Source organism: Felis catus, chromosome B1 (genome assembly GCF_018350175.1).
Source record: "Felis catus isolate Fca126 chromosome B1, F.catus_Fca126_mat1.0, whole genome shotgun sequence".
Classification (NCBI taxonomy): Eukaryota; Metazoa; Chordata; class Mammalia; order Carnivora; family Felidae; genus Felis; species Felis catus.
The window spans coordinates 131,405,297-131,418,314 of NC_058371.1; the positions used below are offsets into that span (position 1 = coordinate 131,405,297).

The 13,018-nt window shown below is 42.3% G+C and overlaps 1 protein-coding gene across 2 annotated transcripts in view; it reads left to right on the forward strand.

The window, feature by feature from the left end:
* The first annotated feature begins 687 nt into the window (after positions 1-687).
* The window catches only part of GPRIN3 (GPRIN family member 3), a 59,792-nt gene continuing 47,461 nt past the window's right edge, over positions 688-13,018 (forward strand). Inside the window, exon 1 of one of the 2 annotated variants that reach the window (XM_003985177.4) lies at positions 688-874. The gene's annotated coding sequence lies outside the window, so the exon portion shown is untranslated. The other variant, XM_019829247.2, reaches the window with a different exon arrangement.

Here is a 13,018-nt window from a genome sequence, read left to right on the forward strand (position 1 = left end):
ATCCACGCCCATCAGTGGGGGTGGGGGAGAGGGAAGAAGGACAAGAAAACCGTCCGCAATGCCATCTCCAAATACGCAGGATACTGTCCGTTTTGCAACACATGTGAAACGTCGGGGAGTTCCTTGTTCTCAGATTTTCGCTGCACGTGGCTTTATTAGAAACCGTCTGCTAGAGTCTAGACACATACATGGAGTCTGGTGACCTGTGGGAAGGAGCAAGGGCCAGAATTCCTGCCCAGTCGCTCTGGGCCCTAGTCCTCTACCTTAGTCTCCTTAACTTTCCACCTGCCGCTGGTCACCTTGCAGCAGAACGCTGACCCTCCAGCCCCTGCCCCGCTACCCACCCCCCACCCCCCTGCCGGGCGGCAAGTAGCCGCTGCAAACCCTTCCCGGGGGACCTGGAAGGCTGGGCTGGGGTGCGGCGGGGGCGGAGCTCGGCGCCCTGCTGCCGCCGCCACCGCCGCCGCTGCCTGCGAAGCTACAGCCCCTTCCCCGGATGCTCCGGCCCGGCGGCGCTGCCCTCCGTGGACAGGTGGGCGCATCCCGGGCCTGACGGAGGAGCAGTCGGGCACGTGAACTCCCACCTCCAATTTGGCTCCGTGCCGGGCGGCGGCGGCTGCAGCCCCGCGGTGGGGGCGGCCCCCGCGGTCTCCGCCCGGCTCCTGCGCGCCGCCTCTGCTCTTTGCATAGTAATTTCAGTTCCTGCGAGCACCCAGCTAGCTCCCGGAACGGGGCGAAAAAGGACCGCCGCTCCGGAGCCCGCCGGAGCTATCCGTGTGGCGCCGAGAGCCGCCGCTTGGGATATGCGACGGGGAACCCCCGCCACAGCGCAAGCAGCGGCCCCGCGGCGCCGGGGAGAGCCCAGCGAGAGCAGGTAGGCGACCGGCGGCCGCGGGAGGAGACGCCCCCCTGCGCCACCTCTGCCCGGCGTCCAGCCCGGGAGACCCGAGCTTTGTGGTGTGCTCGGCACCGCCGGGGGTATGGATTCGGTCCCACATTTTGCCCGCTGATCGTTTGCCTGTTGCTCTTGTCCCCATCCCGTCCTGCGCTCCAGGAGGGGCCGTCTTTCTCGCAGGTGATGAATTTCTCTGCAAGGTCATTGCTCCTTTAGGCTCTGGCTTTGAAGGTAAATGGGAGACGAAGCCTGCTGTTCTTGTTCTTGGGCTGGGAGGCGTGGGGATTATAATCCATCAGGTCTGCACACTGTGAATATCCAAATAGGGGTGTGTGTGTGTGTGTGTGTGTGTGTGTGTGTGTGTGTGTTTGGCAATACTATACTTGTATTTTTCTCATTTTCCCATGTCTATTTTCTTTAGAGTCAAAACACTGTGGTTTTCATATATTTCATGTGTGTGTATAGACATGTATGTGTGCGTTTACCCACATACACACTCGCATATATAGTTTATCTTGAGAGAGGTGGAGAGAGAAGGAGGGGAGGCAGAGGCTGATAAAGGGAAATCATTGTAGAGACCTGTTCAGTATGTAGAGGTGAACTTTGGAACCACATTAAGTCAGGGTAGAGACTAGAGGCTATAAAGGTTCTGCAGAGACGGGTCTTAGGAAAAAATCTGAAGAACGCTGCCAGCCGATACACACACAACAGATTTTCACGCTATCCAGGCAGATCTAAAAGATAGATGCAAAATTTCAGACACAACAGTGGACTATAAAAGAGGAGGTGCAGGGGAAGAGGGGTTCTCGGACACTGGGAAGTGAATTTTGGGTGGTGGGAAGGCAGCAGACAGCCGTCGGGTTTGAAGGGCCTCCTGGAGAAGCAGTGGGAGAAATCTCTGCTTGGAGTGTAGGCAGTTCAAGGTTAAGATGATGTGAATGTCCAGAAAGCAGCAGAGGCGGTGGGGAAAAGGCAAGGGTTGGAGGAGGGGAGAAAGCAGCTCAGAGTCACCGAGAAGCAAGCACCTTTTATTAAGGGGATCTTCCTGTTAAAGCAAACCTGGATATGCTCCATCGCAATATTTTTCACAACACATTTGTGAAAGAACCATCAGTCCGTGTCTTCATTTTATTTTTGCGGGGAATCTGGGTCATGATGGGACTGAAAGAAACTGAAGTGTTTACAACCCCAGCAAGATTTGGGGAGAGAGTTGATTAAGGCTTAGTCTCATGAAATATTTACACATCTCTTGCGTGGGCTTTTGTTTGCTCTTGTTGGTGCTGCTGCATATTTTACTTTGATAATGCTTTGAGTGTACTTCTCTTGAATGTGCTTATTTTCCAGTTATAAACTATTCTTTCTTTTCCATTGTGTTCACCATTGGCCTGCCCTGAGCCTGGGAATAAAGACACATGAGTCACAGCATAAAGAAGAAAATCTGCTCTGTTGCTATCTGCGAATGACAGGAGTTTGTATTAGAGAATGTTCTTTAAATAGAATCACCAAGAGCACTTTTTAAGTTTTTATGTGTTGGGGGGGGGGGAGGAGATGGGTTGTTGATTCACAAACAGGAAAAAAGAGTAGTAATCGCCATTGCAAGTCTAGATGTTATATCACTGGGATTTATTTTGGAAACAGAGCAGAGGAACTCACGCTGAGCCACGTACAGTGTGTTGTGGTGTGGTGAGGCTTCACCTAATCATTAACTAGACTTTTATGAAAATGATGAGGGAAAAAAAAAAAAAAAGCATGGCTTCATATGGGAAGTGGAGGCCTGAAACATGACCTGAATCGGATCAGTCTCAACTGGAGGTCGGGGTGAGGTCCAACAAGCCATTTTGAAATTTGGGTATTTTTTAATTGCCTCAATACACTTGCCTTAATTATTTGTCCCTGCAACATTTTCTTGACTGTGCCTCAAATATATTTATGACATATAGGTCTCCTTCACTGTATGAATTCCAGTCAAAAAACCTACAACTTATGGGGAAGCATTAAAATGTCTGTCATGGAATCCAAAATCATAAAAGATTGGGAGTCAGGACACACAGTTCCAGCCCCAGCTCACGCGTGAGTTCTTTCAGTGCTAGCAATTTCTGCCCTCTGTGCACTCATTCATTGATTCATTCATGCAATCAACCTTGTTTATCTAGAACTCACCATGGTCCTCGTCTGTGGAATAGAAGACTGAGCGAGACATAGCCTCTGCTGGCAGAACTGGGCAGGGAGTGAGTACCACCTGGTTCAGTGCTCTGACAGGGCCTGTAGACCATGCTGCAGAAGTCAGGTCGTGGAGGTAGAGAGGACGAGGACTGTGTGCAGAGACCTGAAGAACAAGAGGAACTAGTTTGGTAAAGAGGAGAGAGAGGAGCAGTCCTGGTACAGGGGCCAAAACATGAAGAGGCCCAGGAATAACAGGTAGCTCTGGGTGGGTGAAAAACTGAGAGAAGATGGAGACGGAAAGATATGTGTGAAAGGAAGCAGACCCACCCTCACACTGAAGTCCGGCAGGGCCACTAACTCATCTGGTCATGACTGTAAACTGTTTGACCTGGGTAAGTTAGGTACATGCATATCTAGGGAGGCTCTATGTTGTTCACATCACCCAATGTTATACCCTTCAAATATCTAGAAACACTATTCACTAATTTTTTTTTAACGTTTATCTATTATTGAGAGACAGAGCGTGAGCGGGGGAGGAGCAGAGAGAAAGAGGGGGACATAGAATCTGAAGCAGGTTCCAGGACCAAGGTGTCAGCACAGAGCCCGACGCAGAGCTCGAACTCACAAACCACGAGATCATGACCTGAGCCGAAGTGAGACGCTTAACCGACTGAGCCACCCAGGTGCCCCCCTATTCGCTAATTTGTAATAACCTGATTAAAAAGGAGACGTACCCTTGAAAAAGTCATAATCCTCTATGTCTCAATTTCTTCATCCTTGAAATGTCTACCCCCTACTTTGCCTATTGTGAGAATAAAAGGGAATGAGAGAACGGAGATTGGAGTTTTATAGGAGGCAGGGGATCTTATTTTTATGACAACAGTGCTCAGGGCAAAAAGATGGAAAGTACTGTATATGCCAGGGATTAATTGTCCCCAATGACCCAAAAGGCAAAAGTATGATGGTTTGAAAAAGTGGATGAAAAAAAAAAAAAGTAACTCAGAAACATGTACTAAAGAGAGCCAAAAGGTCTCACACAATTCTTAAATTATGTCTTAAGTGAGGGAGATGTATATAGCAACCCCATGGCAATCAATAAGTGCCCTTCTAGAACTGGTCACAACCCATTGTGAAGTCAGTTTAGGGTCTGATGGCATTTTTATTTTCAAAACAATGAAGTAGAGTAAAACAGAATAGAAGGGTAAGTAAGTATGGTTCATGGAACTTTTTGATTAAATATATGTTTATATGTATATATACACATCCGACTATGATGTAGATTATATATCTTATTATGCATCGTGTTCCAAAAAGTCCAAAAGCCAGTGCTTTAAGTGACACAAAGAAGAGATGCTTCCCGTTTGTCAGACCCCAAGAGTCAACAGGAAATCTGATACACAAGCATTTACACAATATTCTGAAAGGCAGAACTGCCTTGAGAAAGGCAAGACATTATGACTTACCATTAATTCATGACACTAAAGTCAGATGAGAAGGAGATCCTTGGGGACTGCATTAATCTAGAAAGGCTTCAAGGAGAAGGTGGAATGTGAGCTAGTTTATGAAAGATGAATGGATCTGGGTGGGCAGTGTGGAAGGAGTGGTGATATAGAAGGAAGAAGTAAAGAATGAGGCAGGGTAGTGTGAGCTTTATTTAAGAAACATTTAGGGGGCGCCTGGGTGGCGCAGTCGGTTAAGCGTCCGACTTCAGCCAGGTCACGATCTCGCGGTCCGTGAGTTCGAGCCCCGTGTCAGTCTCTGGGCTGATGGCTCAGAGCCTGGAGCCTGTTTCCGATTCTGTGTCTCCCTCTCTCTCTGCCCCTCCCCCGTTCATGCTCTGTCTCTCTCTGTCCCCAAAATAAATAAACGTTGAAAAAAAAAATTTAAAAAAAAAAAAAAAAAAAAAGAAACATTTAGAAAAGAAAATGAGTATCGAGGTGGTGGGGGGGAGAGAATCACCACAGGATTTATGGTTAGACTAAAATATTAGCCAAGAGTTGTTATTTTGTATATAAGATTTCTTTTCCTAATACTACTCCATTAAGAAAATCTAGTCAGCATGGCCATAACATCATAAATCTGTCATTTCCTGCCTTTAAAAAACTCTCATTTGCAATAATTTACTGGCTAGGCCTTGTTTCAGTTGAATTCAATGAACTATTGAAATTACGCGATATACCACATTGTAGCATGAGCATTTCGTTTCCCAGAACACAAGTACCATCATTGGCACAGAGGGGCAAGGGTGATCAAGTGACTGTCACAAATCCAGCAAACCTTTCTATTCTCTCCTACAAGTCTCCTTTCCTGTGTGCCTCGTAGGTATAAACCCCCGTGTTAGAAACCAACAGCTTCTTGAAGATGAATCAGACCACTTGGTACTCATAACCCCAAAAGAAAGGGCAGAACCTGCCAGATTTTATTTTTCAGTTGCTCTATGACTTGTTCGGCATTTTAGTAAAATGTTTGAGTATGTTTGCATGCATTTTGAGAAATTAACATCAGTGTGTTTTGCTGCAACCCGAGCTATTAGGAGATAAAATCAGAGGAGAATGTCTTCACTTGTGTTTTTTAAAATGTTTGGTGGGCTTCTTTCAGCTCTTGCTACCTTTCCTATGGAATAGAACAACATTATGATATTAATACCCTTTTGAAAACAGGTATACCTTCAACCAGAAGAACAGTGCCAGTTAAAACAGAGACTCGGGTACCCAAATTAGTTGATTTGGAGTTCAGTCAAATATGGAGATTCGCTTTTCTATAAAGATGTCCTGGACTCCTTTTTCATCTTCCTTCATCAGAATCTTTAGATTAGTGATAAGCTAGCTTTGTTGCATAAGAGTCAAGTCCGGAATAACAAAAACACTTAGAGGCTGCATTTGAATTGAAAAGACTTTATTGAATTTCATGGGGGAAAATGTATATGAGCTTACAATTTAGATTACTTACTGTCTTGAATGCCAGTGAGAAAAATTTTCACAGCTTTTTATTTGGGCTTATTGGAGTTGCCAGCACAATAACAGCTTTCTGATTTTTCATGTCTATAATTAGATCGTCGGCTTTATTTTAAAGCTGGCAGCATAATTGGGGGCCTGAGTTATTATTACCAGGTAATAATAACGGACCCTTAGCTGGAAGGCTAAATGCTGTGACCTATTGAATCTGAATCCGAATCTAAATGTAGGGCTTGGAAATCTATATTTTATGATGGTCCTAAAATGATTCCAATAGCCGGGCTTGAACACCACTGTTCAGTCTTGCCTTTACTTGCAGGGGAGAAAAAAAGATAACAGGTGAGCCCCAGATGAGTGAATAATGTGTCCTCATGATTGTTAGAGCTGGGGCTAAAACCTAGACCTCTTCTTTCTAATTCTCTACCGATTCTCTGCTGAGGGGGGAAGGAATGGGGTCTGAAGAGAGGATATGAATGGCTCCAGAGTGGTGGGGGGAAGGGAATCTAATTATTCCTGCAGCCCTTCCTCCAAAATTGAGAGTCAATGCTGTGAGCCTTTCTAAGTGACAACGCAGTGATCTCTGTCCCAGAGGTCTGATGTGGCAGAAAAATTGTGGGCATCAGCTGTGCAATCTGAGGCAGGGAGCCTTCTTGGACTTACTTACACACCAGATTCCACTTAAACATGTTAATTCTTGGGTCTTAAACCCGGTGGATACCCAAGCCAACCCTACTGCTTTAGTCAGTAGTCACAGCTTGTGACACTTGCAGAACCAAGCAAACCTTGAAAATACTCAAGGCTAGAGAGTAACAGTTCACAGTCACAGGCACCTCCAGGGACCTCAGCACTCTTGCTAATTCAGTAACAGACAGCTGGACAGAGAGCTCCAGTGCTCCTTAAAAGATCACATTTCCATCTACTAATTTTCTGGAGAAAAGGAGTTGCAGAGGATCCTTTTTTAAGACTGAATTGCAAATGGTCCAGCAAAGTGGAAGATCTAGTTCAGGGGGAGTAATCAAGATGTTTTATGGGGATAGACTCTTGATTGTTTTTTCAGCATATTGATTTCTAAATAGTCTAAAATTAAAACAATCATATTGTGTCTATGGGAGACTCTTCTCTTTCTTTATAATGTACAGCTTTGGGTAAATTAAATGCTTGAGGGAGCTAAACATTTGTGTTCACTATATTTTCTGAGTAATCAGAGCATCTTTTTTTGTTTCAATTCTTGTTGACAATTTTTTTTTCTAAAATGTTATAGTCTGTGCCTATGTGTCTGCCTTAATAAGTACACTATAGCAGATATCATCAGGATTCAGAATTTTGCATCAGCTCCAGATTTTTATTCCAAATTATGTCTGTGTAGGACAGGGCTGCTGAATATAATATAGACATTTTTAATCATCTTTCTTCTTTTTTAGTCTGATATGAATTTGCTTTCTCCTGATACACTTCTCAAAAATTGTTGTTCAAGGGGCACCTGGGTGGCTCAGTCAATTAAGCATCCAACTTCAACTCAGGTCATGATCTCACAGTTCATGAGTTCAAGCTCCACAATCAGGTTCTCTGCTGTCAGAACAGAACCTGCTTCAGATCCTCTGTTCCCCTCTCTCTCTGCCCCTACCCCGCTCTCTCAAAAATAAACAATTTTTTTTAATTGTTCAAAATGCAAGATATAATTGATTCATCATGGAGTCCACTTTGTTGGACTTTGGTCATTGCCTTTGCCATTACATCATTTTGGAATGCTCAATCCTTCATCCTAAATTAGCTTCTCAATCCCCTCAAAACATGGTTTAGAGATCAATTATTTCAGTAAACCCTCCGTGATTCTTATGCCCTGTCTCTAACTACTTTCTTATACAGAGCATGAATTTTTAATTTACACTTGGTAATATTTTTTTTCTAAGCACGGCTTTCTTTGAATACTATAAATTATTTCTCCTTGAAAAATGCAGGTAAAAATGAAGCAACTAGAATTTTAATGCTAATGAGGATTTTAATCAGTGCGAAGGTTAATAAATGGATATGCATTTTCCCTTGCATCCTTGAATGAGTAGAAATTGCTTCTGACAAATGAGTGTGGAGGTTTGGTCTTGTTTTCATGTTGAACATGTTCCGAAAGCAGTCACCGAACAGAAATCTGTCAATGTCAGGGTTAGGGGCTGAGCTCTCATTAAGTGAAAATGCCTATGCAATCTCCTTTCACATGGGGATGATTTTGTGTCTACATGTATAGATACTCAGAGCAGAAGAATCCTTTGCCGTGAGCATCTGAGAGACCCGATACATTTCACTTAATGTGGCCAGACCTCAGGTTTGAAGATGTATGTACCAGGTCAGAAATTAAAAACTGGCACAGTTTGTGGGCCCAGCAGGAAGATCATGTTTTATTTGACTTGCAGGTATTTATTTTTCATTAAGGCAATATTTAAAACTTAAGAGATATATTATAAAAAATGAGACACTGATACATACTCTCTGGGTAGAAGCTAAGTAACAGTATGTGCTACATCTTTATTTCATTATAGTCTCCACTACTCCCTACTGTCTCTCTGACACTGAGGCTTCATAGAAGCCACTTGTGCTCAACAACTTCAGTTAATAGGGATTGAGTTTGTGATGTTTTCTAAGTATCCCCGGGCCCTCCAGTGCTGTGACTGTACTCATGAAACTGATGTGACTCTACAAAGTAGAGAGATCATTGTGGTCAATGTCATTGACTCCCGTCAACTATCACGAGAGTCTAAAAAGTTTCCATCATCAAAACATGCAGATGCTGCAAAAGGTTAATGAATACAAACTGGGTTGACGTGGTCTGTTAGTAAGAGAAGAGTGAATTTTTCAGTTTGCTTATTTTTTACCGTACCACTTTTGGCAGCAAGCAAACAAAATCAACCGTCCGTAGAACAGTTCATTTCTTCTTTAACCAATAACTACAATTTTACATCAGATTGCTTTATGTGTGTTTAAATACACCATATCTTTACGTTACATATGACTCTTTAGCTATATGCCAAACTTGCCTAGCCTCCTGAACGCCCAAAGCATATCTCAGTCTTTCAGGTAATGGTGAGGTCTATTTCGTAGGCTTGGCAATTGAGAACCAACTGTCAGAAGTAGTATCAACTCTTATCCCAGTTTGTGTCTGTGTCTGTACAGCTGAGAAATGTGCATCTAACAATGGCTGTTGGCTGTGCTTTTAACTCATCCCTGAGATCACTACATAGTGTGGCCACTGGATTGTGTGGAACTCGTCTGTTACTAGGGCTGACAATAAGCTGACTGTGTCACAGTTGATCATTCACATTAGAAGTAAAGACATATGCCCTTCTGACACAATAGGATGAAAACCTCAGGCAGATCTCGAAAATAAAGAAAGCTCTTAATTAATAGCTCTCTGAAATCACTTTCTTTCTCAACTACTGCTGCCACTTTCCTTCCTCGTGCACACTTTGCTGCGTACCACCCCCACACTGTGCCTCCCACCTCGCTTCTAAAAACATCCTCACATCAAATTATTAATCCCAAAGTGTCGGTGCTTCACCATCTTCACTCTAAGAAGACGGGGCTGAGAATAGTATCAGTGGAAGCCAACAGAGGACACGGGGCTACATTGACTCTGTGCTTTCTTTGGACAGAGCGCATTTCCATGTAGAATGATGTCCGCATCTTCATAACACCTAAAATGTATTGATAACATGTAAGAGACCATAGGTGTTAAAATTCTTTAGAGGTCAAGGTAATTTTTTTCTTAGTGATTTGAAATAACATAAACTTAGTTACACTAAAACTTTCAAGCTCTTATGAAGAACTGTTCTATTTCCCTGGCGGTTATTTGGATGTCTAAAATTGTAATGATGAGTTTTTAAAGATCATCCCTCACTACTTTTGAGTAGTGAGTCTAACTCTCAGAGAGGGATGATAAAAGTTAATAATGTGAGCTTGATGGATTGGGGATATGTCAGCTACTTCTGCTTTGCAAATGAAATAAAAGCATTCCTCAAACTGGAAATAGGATTTTATTTAGGAGATGAAGTATAGAATGTGAAAGGGGACCGGCTGAAGCTCTGATTTGAGGAAGATAGATGCTTGGATCATTTAATAAATTTGTGTCGAGTACTTGATATATATGTTAGGCCCTTTGCTATGTGCTAGGGATTCAAAAATGAATAAAACATAATCTGAACTCTCAAATAATTCCCAGACTCCTGGCCTACATAAACATATTAATAAATATGCTCAGCAGCATTAGAGTGGGTTCTTTTCCTGGTGAGGTTCCTTGGGAATTCCCCTACAGCCTAACAACCAGGCTTCTTTCTCTGTCCCAAACACACCTCTCTCTTCCTTCCTCTAGGCCCTAGCAATTCACTTAATTTCCGTTCCCCTTCAGAGCTTCGCCACCTGCTCACCACACCTGGGTTCCTTTCTTCCAGCCAGGCCAGCTTGAAAACTGGAGGAAGCCTTTCCCACACTACACTTCCTTAATGTTGTCAAAAATGAAATGGTAGACATATGTATTTTCAACTTCATCTTGTTAAAAACAACGAAGAAACAGAGGGGAGCAAATGTGACCAAGATAGGGAAGGTGTAAGATTAAGAAATCTTCCAGGTTTCTGTGGGCAGGTAGTTTATATACTGTAGGAAATTTCCTCCCCATGAAAATACCAGAACCTCAATGTAACTTCATCGCCCCTCATTTTTTTCTATTCAAGAAAACATCTACAAATGCAAGTGAGATAAATGAGAGTAACATTATTATAAAAATTACTTTATCATCGAGATCAACATAACTGACATTACAGAAAACTGCTCTAAATTAGTCTTTTAATAAATCATTTGCTGTCATTGGTACTTTACCATTGCTTATAAATGGTTTCTAATATGCTAGTGTATTTTAAGACAAGTGAAAGGCCGCCATTTGGGATTATTAGACTCGCAAGGATCACCTTCTCCCTTGGAAGATGATCTTGAATCAGAGCATTATTGGGTAATATACCCATTTCGGAGTACTGAAAACACTTGGGGTTTTCATAGTTGTTGGGTGAAATACCCCCTGCCTTCATGCTATCCTTTTTTCCTAACATGGTGCTTATCACTCTTCCCTGGTCTTCCTCTTCAGGGTTAAGACCCTAGAGTTTAAGTGGTAAATCACATCTCTGGATTGCCTGGTGAGTGATTCCATTTTTGTGGATTCACTCCTGCTGAGAAGAGAACTTTCTTGCTTTGCTGCCCAGAAGGTAGCAGCACAGGGGAAATAAGAGAAGAGGCAGTACCTAGATTTCAGAACTAAGGATGGTGAGTGAAAAAGGATGAAAAACCAACCAAACACGTGGGGAAGAGGAATCTAGTTGAGGTAAATGAGGATCAAGAGCCTAAGGGAACCACTCAGGCCACTTTTGCTATCGTGGTTCTAGGGCATAAGAGAACCCTAGTACATTTCTCTTCATCCATTTGCTTTCCACTGTAAGGAAATGGGTGATGAGTAGACTACAAATCTGTCCAGTTAATGAACTCAGATTCTTTCAAAACTTCATTCTTTAGCCTTTTCTGCTGGTGACATCCTGCTAAACCCATTTCTCATTTAAACAAATCTATGAGGTTTGTACTTTTACTTCCCCCATTTTAGAGATGAGGAAACAGATTAAAAACTTGCCAAAGGTCCCTCAGATAGTATCTGACTCAACTGTGTGTAGATTCAGAGTTGTCTAACTTCAAAGGTCACAAGCTTCACTTCACTACTATACCACACTGTAATGTATTAACATTATTATTATTACCACTGGGTCAAAAGCAGAGGAATAGGTTGGATTTTATAGCCTGATTTCTCCTATCTCAAATTTCATTTTGTGTTGCTGAAAAACCAAACTGAAAGCTTATAAATCAGAGATAAGACTTTTTTTTTTAAGCAAACAGAGTGAGTTCAAGGACAAACAAACATTTTAGGTTAAAACTTTATAAATCATTGTATAGGCGGTTAAATTGAAAAACAAAAATGTTTATCAAAATATCCAGATGACACATATGTTCAGCAAACAACATTTCTTTGTTTCTCAAGAGAAAACGAAATACCTATCAGATAGTCACGTGCATACACACGTGCGCACACACACACATAGAAGGAGAAAAACAAAGCATGTGTCTGTGTTTAGCCCTACCTGTGGACTTTGGACTTAGACACTATTTATAGAACTAGTGTTTCCGTGATTGATGTTTTAATCATAGATACTCGTTTACTTATGAAAGTTGAGCAATTCCTCATTTTAGCTGGCAGCTAAGTGTTCTAGTTCAAATTAAAGGCTGAAAAAAAGACAGTCTATGTACAGAAGGCTCATTTGAGACAAGCTCCTTCTTAAAACCATATTCCTAATAAATTAATGATAGTTGACAGGTAGATGAATATATATTATCTCTATCCATTTTAAAGACAAAAATCCACTAATTGTTATTAAAGCCATGACTTCTGCCTTAATTTATTTTTTTGTTCCTTAATAAGCAATTGATTTTTTTCTAGTTAAAAAAAAATAGGCAGAAGTCACCTGCAGGCATTGATCTTATTACTGGACTCTTGTCATCAATCTGGAATGTGTTTACCACAAACAACACTTCATGTTGTTTCAGAATCCAAATGCTTTGTTCCAGGGGATGGCATGGCAAAGTGCACTAGTTTTCAAAATGCAGAAGATTTTGATCAGTGACCTGTAAGATGATCTTAGATGGTATATAGGTTTACTTTTTATTTTAATAGTTACAAATTTGTTTTATTTCAGAAATGTATTGGGGCGCCTGGGTGGCTCAGTCAGTTAAGCATCTGACTTTGGCTCAGGTCATGATCTGGCGGCTTGTGGGTTTGAGCCCCGCATCGGGCTCTGTGCTGACAGCATGGAGCCTGGAGCCTGCTTCAGATTCTGTGTTTCCCTCTCTCTCTCTACCCCTCCTCATTCACAGTCTGTCTCTGTCTCTCTCAAAAATAAATAGACATTAAAAAAAATTTGAAATATACTAA